Raw genomic sequence first — 18558 nt, 5'->3', positions numbered from 1 at the left:
TCTCCCGTTTTCAGCGGGCTGTCGACCCAGTGCGCTATCTTGACCTTCTTTGCAGAGCACTGAAATGCCATGCGCCAGTTTCTTTTTTTTTTTTTTTGCGCGCAGGAATTTTGTACGAATCTTTATTTAATGTTTATTACATCTGACAACTCTGAGGATTCAGGTTTTTTTTTTTTTTACCAGAAATTTCTCTATAAAGTAAAGGTTGACGCTTGCAGTGAGGTAGAAGCACAATCGAGAGACAAATTTAAACTAAGAATGAGATCGAAGTTTGCTGCGTTTCGCTGCTGTGAAATTTGCGCAAAAACACTGCTTCGAGCCAGGAGTCTGGATTTCAAGTGTGGGTCAGTGAGATAAAGAAATGCATAATGATGAGATGCCGCGTAGCTCTGCAGAAGTAGAAGACGTCGTCCCCTGAAGGCAACATTTGCCGTGTAGAGGACACATAGATACCGCAAGAGAAACTCTCCTTAGGACATGAGTCCTCGGTGAAGATTTGGGTTCCTTGCGAGTACTTTACAACAATGTAGCTCAGAGCAGCTTCGAGTTGCGCAGCCTGTGGCACGCGGTTCTTTGCACTGACGCCGGATATAAATTGCCCGATTACTGTGTGGCAGAATACTACGTGTACAGCTTAAGCAGCAAACAATGTGGTCGGCGCTTAAGTTACAAACAACAACGAGGTTATTATCTGCAGCGAGCTTATACCGAGGAATCAAATTTCTGCTCATCCTTGGCCCACGAGTCTCATACCCTTTCTCGTCAGCCTCATTGCGACAATGGAAAGCGTAACCACACGTTTGGAGGCAGTGGCGTACAAGAGTCAGCTCACGACATGCTCTGGACAGCTTCATATATGTAGATGAAAATAACGCACAGCTCTTCTTGACAGCGTCTCTGCTCGATTTCATGGCTTGGGCTGTAAAGAACGGCATTCCTTAGTCTCTGACCCAAATCGCGCAGCTACGCTGCACATGTGTCGCCTTTTCATTGGGTACAAGCACCTGCGTATTCAGTATGTCTGCCTGCGCGTACCTGAGGAAGATATCCTGATCTGCTTTACACAGCGCGAGCCTCAACGTGTATATGAGTTTATGTAGTACATGTGGGCGTGATCCACTTTCATTACATGAATTGCATATTTATTAGGTGCTGCGTGCATTTTTTTTTTTTGCAAGGCTTATTGATGGGCTGGCTGGAGTGTGTTCGCATAATCGGTTTAGCGCAGCAGGACAACACATAGCAACACAAAATAAGCACAGTTTGCCTGCGCTGTCCGTTGCCCTGATGCGCTATTTTTTAGTATATTTTTTAAAGAAACTATGCCAGTACAGTTGCTGAACTGCTGGACATGATCCAGCCTCGACTCATCTCCTGCACAGTATGCCCATCTGCATTTTCTATTGCGGGGTTGGTATATCAGAGATATTTGAACATCCTCATATGAAGAGATAGGTACGCTATCGACAGGCGCTTGTGAGCTGGCCGACCAAGGTCAGAAACGAGTAGCTGAGGTGCTGAACAAACATGAACTGATCTCACGTATGGAGACTAGCAAATAGGCTTCCCGAATTTGAAGCACAAGTTTTAAAATGTAACACGAAAGAAAAAATGAAAATGAATGCACAGGTAAGAGTCTGAGATGCTCAGAAACTAGTTTACTTTATGCGCGCTTCAGTTTTGCAAAATTAAGCAATTTTTCCCAGCGATGCAAAATAATTCATAGGTCCATGTCCTAAATTATCATGTAGCCCACCCACATTGCGTAATACGGGCTCTGTGAGCGCGCCTTTCTAGCGGACATAATCCAGTTGCACTTACTTTTATACAGAGAAACACAGTACAAGAACAAAAGATTGGTGCACTCGTGGCCGACATGAACATTTATCCATGATACACATTCCTCTTGCGTTTTCTTTTTCTTGACTCTTAAGCTCTACTGCTATATTGCACAGCGTCAACCACTGAATTTTATTCGCATGCGAAGAGAAACTATACCTTGGCCCTCACGTGAAGACTTCAGAAGCATCTGGAAGTTTGATCTTCAAAACGCAGATTCAAAGCAGCGCGGGCCATTACGTTTGCATTGCGACAGTGGTTCGAAATGGAGGAAAAGAAAATCATGCCTTCTCCTCGTTTTATTCTTTCCTTCCTTTGATCGTTAAGCCGTAGTGACAGGGTGCTCACCATGAAGAGGAGAACAGAGAACATATCTTTGCTTCAAATGCGCCTGTACGCCTAACGGGCAGGGTATAATCGGAGCAAGCCTTAAGCGCTCTTGGAGGTCGATAGCAAAAATACGAACTGTGCTCACGGAGAAGCGCCAGCTTGGCAGGGAGAGGTAAGCAGCCAAGGGAGTATTATTACTTATCCGTCGCTAACTGACGCGTGTTACTTAGCGCCGAGCGGACTAGGGACTGATCCGCGGCACAGCGAAGCTTCGCGAGGTGCGTGAGAGGGGCCAGGTATGCGGCGCGGCCCTCGCTCGGCACCTGCGAGCCCGCGAAGGAAATCCCCGCAGGAGAGGCAAGGGGCTCTCCAGGACCTTCTAATTAAGTCATATGAGGGTGGGATCTCCTGGCTCTCGCTTCCGGCTGATGGCTCGAATTTCGAGTTCTGCTCTGCCCGCTGCCCTCACGGGGCTCCGGTACGCGTAATGGTTCCCATGGTGCTCGCCAGGATGCCTTGTTAATGATAATAAACCTGCCATTATGGCTCTCCTGCTGGACTGGCCCAGTTGGGCATTGCCTAAACGGGAGGCTAATGCGGAAGCGACCCACTAATGAAGCGATCAAGCTAACGGCGTTGGGTTCAAACTCAAAGCGGCGCGCACCGAGCTTCTCGCGTTGGCCCTTTTTCTCTCCTTTTGAAGAGCAACTTTGAGAGCTAGCGCAGGAAAAATTCGCACGATGGAACATCGGGGTCGCGTGTGGGGCAGTGCCGCTTTAGGGCCGGCTTCCGCAAGCCTACAAGGCTGCTGAGCGGATCTTATGGGCGGATCTTATGGAATGCTTTTGCATGTCTATTAAAGCTGAATTACAACCGACAGTACATACCAACGTTCCTGAGCTTTCTTAAAAAAAATATTTAAGATGCTTTCATAGCGTTTTCAAAATATCTTGAGGTGTTGTGCGGTTGTTTAGTTCTAATTGACGCCTGCGTAAAACTCAGTGGAGTGCTCATTACTTGTAGAGTACAGTGATGAAGCGAATGACACGCTCAATTCAGAAAAAACTTCTATGAAGGAACGATTTAGATAATATTAGGGGTTGCGAGCATGTGAATACCTGCAGTGTATATTCCCACTGCAACTTGCAGAAATGTTTCTTGTGTGCTTGTTTGAACGAAGAGCTTGAGATCAACTGTCTTTCAGAAGGACTAATTGGTATACTGAGTTCACCTTCAATAACACTTTATTCCAAAAGGAAGAAGTCTCTCATTAATGTTTCATAAATCAATCTTTGCTACAAATTACAAAGGTACACACTGCTGTGTGGTAGCAGCCGAAATAATACAGCTTACAACGGGGAGCTTATTTTGTTTATTTTAGGCACCCAGTTTCTCAAGATCTATTTTCACAGTAGTAATCTACCGCTCTGCCACTGTGCAAGTTTGTTGAACAACTCAAAAGAAAATGTGAAATCCATTCTTCTGCAGCAAGTTTGCAGCACTTCCATATGTTTTCTAAGTGTCGGTTGTTTCAGTGTTACGATGTAGTAGTTCAGTTATGAATCATGAATTAGCCAGCACCTTTACCCTAGTGCTTCTATGTTTTTTTACCAACCTCCGTTCTAAAAAAGTTTCTGGTCATTTTTAACAAATGCGTTGCAGACGCAAAGGTTCTCGGAATTTGTGAATGCTTTATTTCCTGTATAACAACAAAATTATAACACCAAAGTATAACACCAAAATATAGATATATAGCGCGAAATGCTAACCAGTGCATTTAGGAATGTATACAGTAACTTGCTATATTTGAGAAAATATTTATATCTTAAAAGGATGCATTGTGTTTCTTTTTTTTCTTCTAACGATTCGGCAGACTGCGCCTTAAATTTTTCAAAAAGCGGCAATCAATGTAACACAATTTTGCCTCATTAAGTTAAAGTTCACAAAACGATAGCAGATGCTACTGCAAGGATGCCTCTTCTGTGCTAACCGCGTATAACTGTGCATTCGGCAAAAACTGACCTATGCCCACAGAGCTATTTTGGTCTTCCTTCGAAACATCAATTCATTCTTTATCGTTGCGTTAGGTATTGTCGGCTGCTGCAATTTACTAACGTGCGCGCCCCGACCGATTAGGAATCTGCACAGGTACGAAGACACTCAGAATCTTTGTGCGCGTCTGTCACCTAATCTGAGGGTGTTTTTACGAGCCAAATGTCTGCACATGAGTATCTGTTCTGAGGTGAAGGGCTGCGTAGGCTCGTGAGAACTCACGATAATTTACTGAACATAACACGTTTAGAATGCATAGTACTTTAAAGTTGATATAATGTAAATTTAGGATGACGAGGAAAGCTTCCGGTCTTTAACTGATGTTTTTAAAGCATGAACCGACGATCATCAGTTCAGTATTCGACAGGCCCTTTTTGTGTGTGTGTGTGTGGGGGGGGGGGGGGGGGGGGGAGATATGTTCTCGCAGTCATCGTATGTTAATACTTCCTACAACATTAACACACATTACAGCGGCGTTATGCACTGAATAAAACTGCAGTGCTCTAAACTGTATCATGGCGCAAGTTCTGCGTCATCAACAGATTGCGATGAGACTACCGAAATAGAAATATTTTGGCAAGAAATTTACTCTGCAATTCTGAAACATCGATTTCACACATAACTATGCACTGCTTTATTAATACTTTCCCTCGCTTAAGTTTTTTCTATAAATATAATTCTCCCGGCACAACTGGACTCGCTGGACGTGATGTACAGCCTTTGTCAAAAGTTTAGAGCCCAGGCGGTTTGCTTCCGGGCTGCATTGCTTTGCTCGTAATGCGTCCTCATCGTCCCAAATCTCCTGAAGGTAAGAAGATTTTTGGTCCTGCTCCCTCCGATGCGTAGGACTTCCACAAGTGCTGCAGGAGCGCCACAATAGTGCTTAGAAGCTAAACTTTTGACAAAGACTGTACCTCAATCACATCATAGCGAGTCGATGCGGATGCTAATCGATTCCCGCAATGACTTCGTAAATTAAAGTACAGAAATGAAGCAAGCACGAATATAAATACACGAACACTGAGTCTGCGCAATTATACAGGGTACAGGGTCTGTTCTGAAAGTAGTAGGACTGGTATTTTCCTGGGCGAACGGGCGGACGAGAGGTGGTCTGCGCGTGCAGGATCGTTGAAGGGGGATATTGGGAATGCTGGCGAAAATCGGCAGTCGGCTCTCGGCCGTTGAAGAGAGGAGGTCGCTTGTACTGTGAACCCCTGTAGAAATGTCTCGTCACGCAGAATCATCGAGCGTTTACTGGATCAGCGATACGCGATCAAATTTTGAGTAAATCTTGGTAAAACGGGCAAAGAGACTCACGACATGATTAAGGAGGCCTGTGGGGACGCTTCCCTGGGTAGATCACGTGTTTTTTGAGTGGCACAAGCTGTTCCGAGAAGGTAAGGAAAGAGTGGAGGAAGACGAGCGCTCCAGACGCCCTTCAACCAGCAAGACCAACGAAAATGTGTAGCGAGTGAAACATTTACTTAACAGTGATCGTAGAATAAGTATCAGAATGATTGCTGATGACTTGAGTATTCCTCAAACCCAAGTTTTTGAGATCGTGACAGAAAACTTATCCATGAGGAAAGTGTGCGCGAAGTTGGTGCCGGGAGTGTTGTCAGAGGAGGAAAAGGCCAACCGGTAGGATCTTCTTCATCATGTGAATGAGGACCCCGATTTTTTGCCCAGCACATGACGGCAACGCTGCCTCAGCCCCCCTACAGCCTCGACTTGGCCTCGCCAGACTTTTTTCTATTCCCGAGAATAAAATCGACGCTCGAGGCGAAACATCACGGATCGGTAGAGGGGGTTCAACAGGCCGTGACGAGGGAGCTAAACAGCATTCCGGTCCAGGCGTTCCTGGAGGCGTACGAAAACTGGAAAACTCATTGGCAGCAGCGTGTAGGTGCGGAAGGGTGCTACCTTGAAAAATTGTAATCGTTTGTACTTTTCTCTCGAATAAATTTTGTTTAAAAAATTGAGTCCTACTACTTTCAGAACAGACCATGTATAAGGCTTTTTTTTCCCCGCTCCATAAGTTCGAGCGGCGCCCCTGCTTGCCGACGAGCTGCTACATGCACAAGTTCTCATTTCATCGGAATTCAGTGGCATGTCACGCATTTCTCTCAGGTGACCCTCTATTGCCTGTTCTTAATTGATCCGCCACAGCCACTCGGTAGATAGCTTCGTGCTTTGCTGCATGTGTGATAGAATGATCATAAGCCTCCTGAAATGATAGCTAGACCGTAACTTATGGGGAACAATGTACAAGCCAAGACGATCCCAGATTTCCAGAGATCGCTTTTCAGACTTAACAATGGCTTAATCAGCCAAAGAGGTGCTAGAGCTAGAGAGGCGCTTTATATATGTACGGAGAGAGAGCACACACACAAAAAAAGGAAAGAGGAGGAGGGCAGTTAGCCTGACCGTTTGATTAGCCTGCATGACAAGAAGGGAGATAACGGCAGAAAAGGCAAGAAAGAGCGAAAAGAGTATAGGCGAAGCGTAAAGGCGGGCTCAAAGCGTGCTGTTCACCGACAACAAGCACAGTTGTGTTACTTGGAAATTAGATAGCACTCGGTACAGTTGTTTTTCTCATGAAGATATCCAGGTGCGTACGCGATTGTAACTCTGAAAGCAATTAAATGTACCCGCACCTAACCGCCTTGCTTTGCTTTCTGACATTTAAGCGCAACAATGAGGGAGGGAGGCGAGGAAGTTGACTGCTACTTATGCTCGACTTAAATATCGTTGGAATATTTTTTTTCCTTGTCTGGCTGCTTCGGCTTCCTGAACAGCGCACTGCGCCGGCGTTTATTACATGTCGCTGTGGTAACAAAAGAGCCAAGTGCTTGCAAGCTATCGTTTTTACATTCTCCTCTTTTGGGCTAACTAGAAAGAAAAATTGCTCCTGCAACATGGCTCTTGATACCGGGATAACGTGATATTTTGCAATTACTCGTCGGCGCTGGCGCAAACCGTGACACCCGCAAACACGCATGTCATCGAGCGTGAAGGCGAGGCGCCCCCGCTAGTCCTCTTGCAGCGGCGACTTTGTTTTTGCTCACTTGTTCGGACGTGCGTGCACTGCCGCCCCGCAGCCGGGGACGTATTTAGCGCGCCTGTTTTCGCGTAACGCTCCGCGTGGGGGCTCAATTTCCCTGAGGCCAGTCACGGGGAGCCCCGTTTGTATATGCCTGGCTGTCCGACGAGCTGGCTTCAGCGTGCATGCGCACGCAGTCTCGGTCCATCTCGGCTCACCTCTGAGAGAGTGGGAGCCGTTCAAATGCCGACCGCGCCAACCAAGCCCTGCCTATATCGTTCGCTCGTTACTGCCACTGAAGCCGCGCTGCGGGGTGTCTCTATTATGTCAGCCGAGATCACGGCAATGCAGTGACGTATGCATGCACGCATGCATGAAGAGGAGCTCTGCGAAGGTGCAGAAGTCATTGGCTGTTTTGTATGGAAAGGAGGCCTGCTAGATTGAATGGGACGACGGACAGAATGAAGGGGGACCTCGTTTGAAACGTAGCGGAAGTGGCAGTGTTGACTGGCCTCCGCAGACGTCTACGAGGCGCGGGGTCGACACGCGTTGATAACGGCCTTCTATTTATACGCACATGATTAAAGCCCCAATACGAGATGCGCACTGCGTACACGAATCCTCGCCGTACTTGTCGGCTGTGACGAGACCGAAGCGGCAACTGGCACAGTTGCGTCGGAACCCTTGTTAAACATCTTCGCAATAAGGAAACCGTGACTCCTCGCCATGCATCGTCGCCCAGACGAGATAAGGAGGCCTTTTTTAAAGACAGTGGGACCCCTGCACGAATCGCGGGGTGCAAAGCTGTGTGGCAAGTTGTAGAAGCATGTGATCTTTGTGCTACTGCGCGGCAATCAAGAAAAGGGACGTGGAGCGAGAAGTTCGTGCTTCCTTGTTTTTGTTCTCAAAGCTGCGAAAACATCTTCTTTTCATCTTCCAAGGCAGTAGTACATAGCCTGCTTCCATACCAAGAACCCCATAAATCATTCGGGTCCTCGCCTATAGAGCTGAGCTATGAGATGCAGCTGTTGCATTTCATCATATACAAAGCAAAGATACATTGTTCTCCTATAAGCCCCGTGAGACCTGGTGTCACGCACAGCTATGGCTGTATCAGCTCACGATGCAAATTAGGTAAAAGACGTGCTCGCCACAACATGTAGGCTCCTTTTGTTCGGCATCATAGGCGGTTCTGCGTTCTGTCCCTCTTGTTTGTCTTTCCATTTATTATTCTTCGTCGTTTTTTCTTCCATCTTCTGTACTTTCTTTCACTTCTCATCTAAGAGCAGGCAGGCATTGTGCTGCTTCCGGTGGCGAGTGCCAATCTGTCCTTCACTACTTCCTTCCTTTGTGTTCGTCAGCATGTAGTCAATACTAACGTCGTAGAACAGGAAATATTTGCACATCACTCAAAGTAAAGAACACGAGAGAAACGCCAGTGGTTTATTCTTCGCATTTAAAACACCGGCGAGGGAGACTTCGTCCAACGGGATAACACCTTTGCTTTATTCATGCTTACATTGAAAATGAAGTCCGCCTTCGCTTGACACTGTAGTTGCAATGCCCTACACTTTTCTTTTTATGCGTCATTCCGTCATAGACGCGAACAACATTTTTCAGAGCCTTCGCCATTTTCAAATAGTTTGGAATCGTTGTGGTTGCCATGAAAGTTACTCCCACTGATTGAACTTCGCAGAATCATGCCTAACACGACTACACTTCTCTCTACTGCTTCTTTGCACGCACCGATGCATGCAGGCATTTCGAAAGCGACGGCTGCTAGGTTGCCGCTGCATCCACCTAATGGGCGGCGTTCGTTACAAATGTTAATTAGTCACGGCATGTCACAACAACAGAAGAAGGGTTCGTTTGAACCAGCCCATGAAAATGGCGTACATGAAAGCGAGTAGCAGGGCGGCGCAACAGGCGACCCTCTCTCGTTTTTTCTTTATTCTTTGTCTCCTTCCTGTTCCTTCTGTAAGCACGGAACGGAAAACGACCATTAGGCATGATAGCCTTCGTGCTCGTCTGCAATTGTTCTTCCAAGTCCCCGCCTCCGCCAAGGGCTTTTATTTCTCTTCTGAAACGGGAGCATTTACGCACTGGGAAATTCACGCGCCCTGGGACGGTAGCAGCCTTCTTGGCAAAGGGTTGGCAAATATTTGCCAAAGCCGCAGCATTTCTTTGCTCCTGCCTGAACAGAACAGGTTGAAAAGCTGGGCCTAGCTCTACCTTTAGAAAACATTGCATTACAACCGCTTTCAAGAAGAAGAAAATGGAATGATCCTTACACTGGCCTGTATTGTGTCGGTGTCTGTCGCCAAATTCGTACCTAATCGCGAGGGGTAGAGAAAAGCCTAGTGAGGAATTCCAGAGCCTTCAGTTCGGTCAAAATAATTCCGTTAGCCAATTCACAAGCCATCGCATATTTTTTCTTTGCGGTACACGGCGGTATCGCCTATATTTAGAAGCACGTTTTGCTCGTTTATTAGCGACCAATGCCACAAAGTAAATCTGAACCACGCAACCAAAGATCGCAAAGTATCCTTTCAGCTCAGCGCAAGCCCGCGAGAGGGTATCTACTGGAGGGCCATGCGGCGGCGTTTCGCGCATGTTTTCTCCCTTGGACCACCGCCGAAATCAGCGTCTTTTATAGCAGCTACCAACATCCTGAGCGCTCCTGACCGTTCTGATGGCAACACAGACAAATAATGTGAGTTAAAGCTGGTAACACGTCTCCTGCGGGAAATTGCCGCTTCTGGCATACCAATCCGCTCACATGGATCAGAAGAGGACTGAAATATTATATGACTGGCTTTACGGAAGGACTCTAGCATGTTGATTTACGTCTTCTGCGTGAAGCGCAGCGCAGCGCAGCAGCTGCGGCGCTATGGTTGTCATGGTAACGGCGCATGCGCAGAAGCGGCCTTTGGCAGGCACCGCGAAATGCGCTTCTTCTAGCCTAGTGTGACTTTCGCTACAAAACGACCTACGATAGAATTTCCGCGCCTTTATTGTCGCAGGCGGGATAAAAGCTTGCGTTTTCTCATTAGCCTGATCGGTACTTTTTTTTTTCTTTCTTGCGGCAAGCAATACCTTTGCTGAATGAATATCTTGGTTCGAGCTAGTAGGTTTACAGCTTAAAAGAACACGACGCAACAAGGGGACGAGGAAGCGAAAAGCCACATAAAACCACAGGCGCTGAATCCTGTGGTTTTATGTGTCTTTCTATGTTCTTGTCTCTTGTCGTGCCGTGTTCTCGTCACTTTTGTTGCTTATGTGGTGGAGCGCACGAGATTCTGTTCCCGGCTCGACGAATGGGGCATGAGTTTGATTTATAGGTGACGGATCATGTTTGGGAGTGGTTGGTTGAAGCAGTGAAGACTGCGAAGCATGGCTTAAAATCTGTCCCTCTACAAGCATTTCTTGCTTAAAAAGGACACAAGAGGTATACTATGTCTTAAGTATAGGTATGCTTTCACTTAGCTGTAGTATTCTGGAAATTATAAGGCACCGCGTCTCGAGCGTCATACACCGTAGAAAGCGAAGGAACATTGTTAAGACGTTCTGGTGTTCCAGTTACGTTAACGTTAGGCTGTGACAAAGAAAATGATGAAAATCACTGTTGCGATGTGTGTAGTGCTATGGCGTAGGCGCTCGTGCACGATGTAACCGCTCCGTCAACATGCCTCCGGATTAAAAAAAAAAAACTGATTCATCGCCGACGACTATGGCTGACGTTTAAAATCCTTCTCCCTCCTGATTTCTGTCCTGACCGTATGGTCAGTAAGATGAAGGCGTATAGACTTTCGAGATGCGGGCAGTTGAGCCGGTTGATTCACATTCAAACACGCCGCAAAGAGCGAAAAACAGGACAGGTATGGTCATGCGAGCTTATGACTGTTTGTCTGCGCCCTTATCGTCCTGTTCTGCGCGATGTTTACTGCGTTTTGGGTATGCTGCGCGTGTAGTACGACTATGGGCTTTATTGCCAACAAACATCTGACAACTTTAACAGTCTTCTTTTTGCCTTCTCTAGACTTCGACAAGAGTATTTTTTCAGCCAGGAGAAGAGGGAGTTGAGTTTAGTATTCAATCCCGTTTGATAACCACACAGAACGCGCTATACCATATTACTGTATATCTAAAAGAAATAAATAGCTCCCCTTTGAGAGCCACGAATTCATACTTTGACTGCCGCTCGTGCAGCGCGTCGAAAACGTGCTGGGTGAATAGTTATAATCTTGGACTGCGAACTCAGTGTTACTAAGATAGGTTTTGGCAACGTCCTACTGATATGTTATGTTCGGGAGCGTTAAAAAGCCAAAGGACGACGAGACAATCCTTATTGACAGCACTCTTTAAAAATGCGCGTTGGTTCTCGTGAAATTTTGCTCCGTAATTCTTTTTTTTTACTTCAGATGTAGCCTTACCTGCAACAAATTTCTATGATCATATAACAATGACTCCATTGTTCACTGAACCCAGAAATGTTGAAAATGTCATCAAATCACTGAAGCCTTCTCCCGACCGTGGCTGTGATTCACTTAATTCGAAGTTTCTAAAATGCACCAGTCTTTATCCTTCTATCAATCTGGCAAAACTCTTTCAACAGTCACTTGGCCAAGGATCTGTCACTTTCGAATGGAAGGTCGGGAAGGTGGTCCCGCTCCACAACCCAGGTAACAAGGAACCTCCTGTTAATCACCGACCCATACCAGCCACTATCATTCCTTGTAAAATTCTTGAGCCTATTTCCGTTTCTAATCTCTCAGATTTTTTCGAAGGAAATTCTCTTTTTTTTTTCTCATTACCGCAGCACGAATTTCACAGCACTTGCTGATCTGAAACTCATTTATCCTTCAGTCAGAAACTTCGCGTAATTCTTGACCCCTGATCATTTGCTTATTCTATATTTTTCGGATATTTATAAAGCGTTTGATAAAATGTGACATGGGCTGTTCCCTCATGTAATAACCCTATTTTCCTTCATGTAGTACCCTATTAGAGATATCGGAGGTCTACAATAAATAAATAATAAATCAATGTACAAACCGCGACATCGTAAAATTGGCCCGAAAATTTTTGTGTCTTGAGACCCGTCTGCCTATCAATCCGAGTATGTTCCTGATAAGAACATTTGCTTACAAGCAGCTAATGCTGAATCGGGTGTTCAATAAGAATCTGTGTTAAGCTCCATTTTTATTCTTACGTTATTAATCATTTACCTTCATGTGTTACCTTTAGTACTAATTTATTCACAAATGACTGCGTATTACGGAGGAAAATAGCTTCCCATGATGACACTTTAGCACTTGAACTGCTCCAATCTAATCAACGCTATCTCTGTATGATGCTAATGGCGGTTACCAGAAATTATTCTCAATACAAGTAATTTTGTGCGTGTATTAAGTGTATCTGACAGTTTACCTCCTTTACTACCTTAATAACATACCTTAAGTCTCTGTACCAGTTAGCAGTATCTCGGCGTTTATATCAGTGGCAATCTTGAAACTTTGATATCACATACATAACTAACAATTATAAATTGATGTTTGGATACTTATGACTCAATTTATGAAAAGCACCACTCCTCTGAAAATACTTCTTTACGAGAAAATAATGCCTTTAAACTCGAATATGCAACATCAGTTCGGGACCCCAGTCATAGTAGCTTAACACTCGCATTATATGGTCCAAAAGAATTCTGATGCTTTACTCCTAAATAGAACAAAAAACTAAACACCATAATATCCAATACACACCTTCCATCTCGCATCTCGCCGCAAGCTGGCTCATCTTTGCCTGTTTCACAAAATATTGTACCATGTGTCAGTACGCGACAAATCATTTTACCTCCCCGATATATTTGATCCCGAGCAGGTCATGCTCTCAAAGTTGGGATTCCCTTTTGCAGAACAGATGCTTTCTCGCGCGCTATTTTTAACCACGCACCTGAGAAGAGTGGAATCGCTTTGCCGCCCAGATTGCAGCTATTCGTGACCACAACCATTTGAGAACGCAGTAGCCAGCATTGTATGGGTATTGTATTTAATCATTTAGTATATTTATTTTGCACCTAACTGTATAACCACTCGCCTATCTAATCCGAAATTTCCTGAGGGTGTAATAAATAAATAAATAAATAAATAAATAAATAAATAAATAAATAAATAAATAAATGTCGGACACGACACTTTATGACATTGTATGCATTCCTACTTTTGTCGCTCAATTTTTCATGCAACAACTCGGTGCCACGTTTATTTACATGGCTACAAGGTTTCGTTTTCAGCAGAATGAGCGAAAGAATAGCCGGAGGCTGTCCGTTATTATTGTCGCCTAAAAAACTCTCGAAAAGGCTGCACCAGCTGGAGCGGTGCCTGATGCTCAGCATATAAATTCCAAATTCATAATTCATGATTTCAGTAGAAATCAGTTGGCGCTTTTAGAGCTAATGTGCTGGCAATGTGTACCCTGTAAACAATGAACAGAGTGCATGGTCGGGAGTAAGCCGGCTGTAGTACTCTTTCCGGCAGCTGCCTTCTCCGACTAAGTTGTCTGTGGAGTCAAATGTTGAATTCACTTGTGCTTCGGCAGATGACAGAGGAACCCGCGGACTATGACAGGCAGGAGGAGTATAAGGAGGCTTCTCTCTCCGCTTGTATTCCCTCTCAGGTTCCGCGGTTCGATTCTCCGCTCGCTTAGCATTTTTTTTTTCTTAGCCCAGTCATTACGAGGGTGCTTATTCGGGGGTGTGCTATTACACTGAGTGTCATAGCACACCAATCCCGTCTGACTTAGTGAAAGTGCGATAACTCTCCGAATAAAAGAGTAAACATGAGACAAGCGACTCCTTCACCAAAAGAAATTGCTGAAGTTCTTTCAGCCCTCAGAGTTTTTTGTGTAGGTTTAAGCTAATGATAAGTCGTTTATTCCGTTTCATGCCTCTAGAGCAATTGTTGCGCTGGGATATCTGATATAATGTTATGGCTGGATCAGATGCAATTTATATACGAAATTTGGCACCGAAAATGTGATAAGTGTCGACGTGCTAGACACCTACACCTATACTATCCCCCATTTGACGAAAAAGCTGCGCACTCTAAAAGCTGGACGCCTGAAGGCAGGAGTAAACCGGCTGTTTTACACTCTCCAGCAGCTGTTTCCTTCTTTATAGCAGTTTAAACAGCCTAAATGACCAAACGACTTCAGTGCCGTGTTCAATCCTGCTTCGACAAGGAGCAGAACAGTCTGCGCAGACTCATACCATAGGATAAGGCAGCTGGACCATGGTTCTACTTTCTCTACTTGCATAATGCAGCTAGTGCTGCGGTACATGATGACTGAATCTTTAAAAAATTTATTCAGGCACTGATTTTTTCTGACTGCCACTGGCGTTGGCGGTATATGCCCAAGAACAGCATTGCCAAGAGAAGCAGGGTGGAGAGGGGGGGGGGGGGGGGTAAGCGGCCCCATCGAACTGCCCCCTCCCCTCCCCTTGGATACGTGCCTGGCAGCAGTGGAGCAAACCATCGAGAAAATGAGTCAAATATAAGAGAAACGTTTACTCCCTCATAAATTGACTGCTGGAATTCTGAACTCAAAAGTATACGAATTGTTGTATAGGTTTTACATTCACTTGCATTTCGCTGTATTTTGCTGCAGTGTTACATATTGCATTTCCTTGCAGCGTTTCTCCCACGTGGCGTTGTGACAGGAGTAACGACTGCAGTTAGCGAGAAATTAAACTTCTTTCTTCTTTTCTGCCTGCACGTTGTCTAGAATTAATGATTATCGCAAGTTCAGCGCGGCGCCACGCAGTGATTTTTAAAGACCTCGTTCTCCACGCATCCTCCTCTCTATATCTAAAAAGAAAGGATGAACTTTCCTAAACAACGCCTAATATTCAGGCCCTACGTTAAACAACTCACTGAACCCGTTCCGGTGGTTGAAAAGCTGTGGCGTTCTGCTACTGAACGCGTGGTCGGAGGTTCGGACCCAAGCACTGCAGCCGCACCACCATTTTCGGAGGTGGAACAGAAAAAAAATTGACAACGACTACGATACTCATATTTGAATAGGTTTGAGGCGCAAAAAACAGACAGACACACATAGGTAGGTAACAGGACGAAGCGCCAACTTCCAAATGATTTTATTGCATGCCTGAAACGTACTAATAAAGCTTGTCGTCACATGGGCAGGAGGGTCACCTAAAGATCAAGAACGACTTGATAAGGCGCGCTCCAGGAATTTCTTTTCACAGTTAAGCAATACAACTGATGTGTCGCTTACGCACATGTCGCCTTTCTTTTTGATAAAAAACGCTTCTATCAATTCCCTAGCCGTAGTGTCTTTGCTTTTGCCCAGAATGCGCACATCAGTGAAGCATGGCTCACAATTGCGGACGGGCACTTACTAATGTGTTTAGTTAGATGTGTGCCTTCCTTTTTCTGTTCTACATTTCTCTCATGTTCCCTCGTTCGCTCATTCAGGCACCTGCCTGTCTGACCTATGTAGGAGTACCCGCAAGACACAGGGATTTCGTAGACAACCCCTTCAGCACATTTCACGAACGGGCTCCTGTGCTTTGTTCCGCAGCCTCGTTCCTTGGTGTTGTCTTTATCAGTACGGGAGCAAAGGCCACCTAGCTTTCTTGGTGCCGAGAAGGCGAGCCGTACAGCATGGCGGCTGGCAACTTTCTTCAAATTATGGGCCACACCACACACGTATGGCACCACCACAGGTCTTACCTCTTCTCGAGAGACCTCTGGCCTAGTTCTGCCAGTACTATTCTTTGTCTTGTTAAGGAGACTTTCAACCACCGCAGTCACGAGCGAACGGGGAAACCCGGCTGCAAAAAGCCTAGCCAATTGGCGATTAAAACTGTCCCGCATTTTGTGAGGGCATAACTTTTTGAGTGCCGATTCAAGGCAAAGCGAAGCAATACCACGTTTCACAAGTTTAGAATGGCAGGAGTCAAAAGGTAGCAGCTGCTTTTTTGCACGCGGAAAATATGACCAACAGACCCGATCATCACAGAACTCAATTTTCAAGTCTGAAAACTGTAATAAATCACGATCAGGTAGTTCGTGTGTGAACTCCAGTCCTTTTCCATGCTCTCTAAAAACAGATAAAACACTGTGCACTGTTTCGTTAAGGTTGTAAAGACCTTCTTTAGTTAAAACAATCATAAAATCATCAACATACCTAAAAACTTTAAAAACCTTGTCAGTGGGTAAAACTTGCTGCAGAGCTTGGTCAATATATAACCTTGTCAATATATACCACGTAACATGAATTGACAGCGCACCTGAGTGGCGATGTTGCTCTTCGACAGGCACCGTTAGTTTCCACTGGTGACAGATTTCAAGCTCGGCGCACACAGGCGGTACTGGCACAGGTCAGTACCCGCGAACGCCACTTGGAGGGTTCCATATGTCCAATCGGAGCCGCTCCCTTTTACGTTTAATCGTTCCTCCTCTCTCATGTCGCCTCCGCTTTCGCTTTCCTCCTCATCCTCTCTAAGGCTTCAGTGATGGTCGCCACTCAACCCACCAGAAAGCGGGTCAAAACAGCTGCGTTATTAAAGCAGCGGTGCTAAGAAATTTCAACATCCCGCCTGCAATCGCGTTTGTGCATTTCACGCGGCCGGACCTCTCGATATTCGTGCTGACGAGCTTACCGTGCTGGCTATTGCTCTTGACACTGCTTATTTTGTAGATGGAAAGACCTGGCAATAGCTGTCTTGCTGCAAAGTTCACAGCAAACGCTTATGGCGTATTCCAATCCTCGATTTGGAGCGTCACCCTGAATCTGCGAAAATCCGTCGCGGTCCAAACAGAACTCGGGGTCTGAATCCAAGTCGCCTACTGAAACACGCTCTTCGGATTAGCGGAGCAAGCAAACTTGCTTGCCGCAAAACCCAAACGCGCTGTTTCTCTTTCCTCTGACGTCGCTGCGCCTTGTCACTAGAGCTCCCACACACTTTCCTCCGCTCACACCACTCCGCTCTTATCCACCGCTTTCCTCCTCACGCTCTTACGGTTACACCATCACCACCGCTCAACCCAGGAATGGGCGCTTGATAGCTACGATGTCACACCTTCTTAAGCTGAGATCTGTGAACGCGATAAAAGTCCATGTGATCCGAAGTCTACCCGCAGCCATTACTAAGCACCTCACAGCCGCGCTTTGGCGAGTAAACGTCTACTGCTCATTACTCTTGCCATTATTACTAAATAACGCCCTGGAAAACGCACACGGCTTTCCGTTTTCGGAAGTGGAAATTTGTTGATGCAAATATATTTGCCTCAACCGCAGAAAAATGCTCAGGTTTTTTGGTTTTTTTTAGAGGACTTGACATGTGGCATAAGATGGAGCTGCCCCACATGTGCTGCAGTAATTCCTGAACACTTTCCTGCTCGTATATGTGCGGGACTCACAACAGCTAATAACAACACGCTAACACTGTCAGCACTGTCTCGCGGTAACCATTGGCGTTATAAGAGAGATTGCGTGCATGCACCGCGGCAGTCGTATCTCGCTACTCAGCGGCGCGCGTTTCCGTACAGTCCGGGACGTTGCATGAGCCACACGGTTCCAGGCCTCGCAACGACAGCCAGCGCAACGCTCGTACAATTAACTAGGTGCTAACATCCATAGCCGTTGGTATGGTATGTGGGGTGTAACGTACCGAAGCTGGTCGTGAGCTATGAGAGACACCGTATAGTGGAGGGCTGCGGGTTAATTTCGGTCGCATGAAGTTCGTTACCCTCCACTAACATTGTACAGCACGCGAGTGTTTTTTTTTAATAGTTTTTTTTTTTGCATTTCGCCTCCACCAAAATGAGGCCACTGTGGCCTGGCTTCGTCCCCGTGACCATGTGCTCAGCACCTGACCGCCATATACCATATATGCACTCAGTCACTGCGGCGGATAGAGCCACCGTCTGCTCGAGGTCGGTTATGCGCTGGCGGCATTAACAAATCAATAAGAGTTTGCAATCGCTGCGCCGGTTCTGTCAATATGTATAACTTCGCGATGACCTAGAGATCCCACGCCTTTTCTGACACGTTGTTTCCAGGCGGCATTCTTCCGTTTCATAAATGTCATGAGGCAGCGCACCGGCTGAACCACATAGCACTGAGGCGCGAAACTCTCCGTTTCAAGCGTCATTGATTTGGAAACGGCCGCCGCCCAGAGCAGCAATGAAGGCCCAACCACCTCAGCGCAAGCGCTGTGTCTCGCTGATAGCAGAAAATTTAAGCGTAGCCGGACAGCCGTACGGCTG

The 18558-nt window shown here is 46.0% G+C and overlaps 1 protein-coding gene across 2 annotated transcripts in view; it reads right to left on the bottom strand.

The window, feature by feature from the left end:
* LOC149350822 (uncharacterized) overlaps nt 1–18558 on the bottom strand; it is a 121025-nt gene that overhangs the window by 12056 nt on the left and 90411 nt on the right. The gene's annotated exons all lie outside the window — the stretch shown is intronic.

The sequence above is a fragment of the Amblyomma mixtum genome, chromosome 3 (assembly GCF_055824585.1).
Source record: "Amblyomma mixtum isolate Tamu chromosome 3, ASM5582458v1, whole genome shotgun sequence".
NCBI lineage: Eukaryota > Metazoa > Arthropoda > Arachnida > Ixodida > Ixodidae > Amblyomma > Amblyomma mixtum.
The sequence above is the reverse complement of the archived record's forward strand: the minus strand, read 5'-3'. Positions and strand labels throughout refer to the sequence as shown.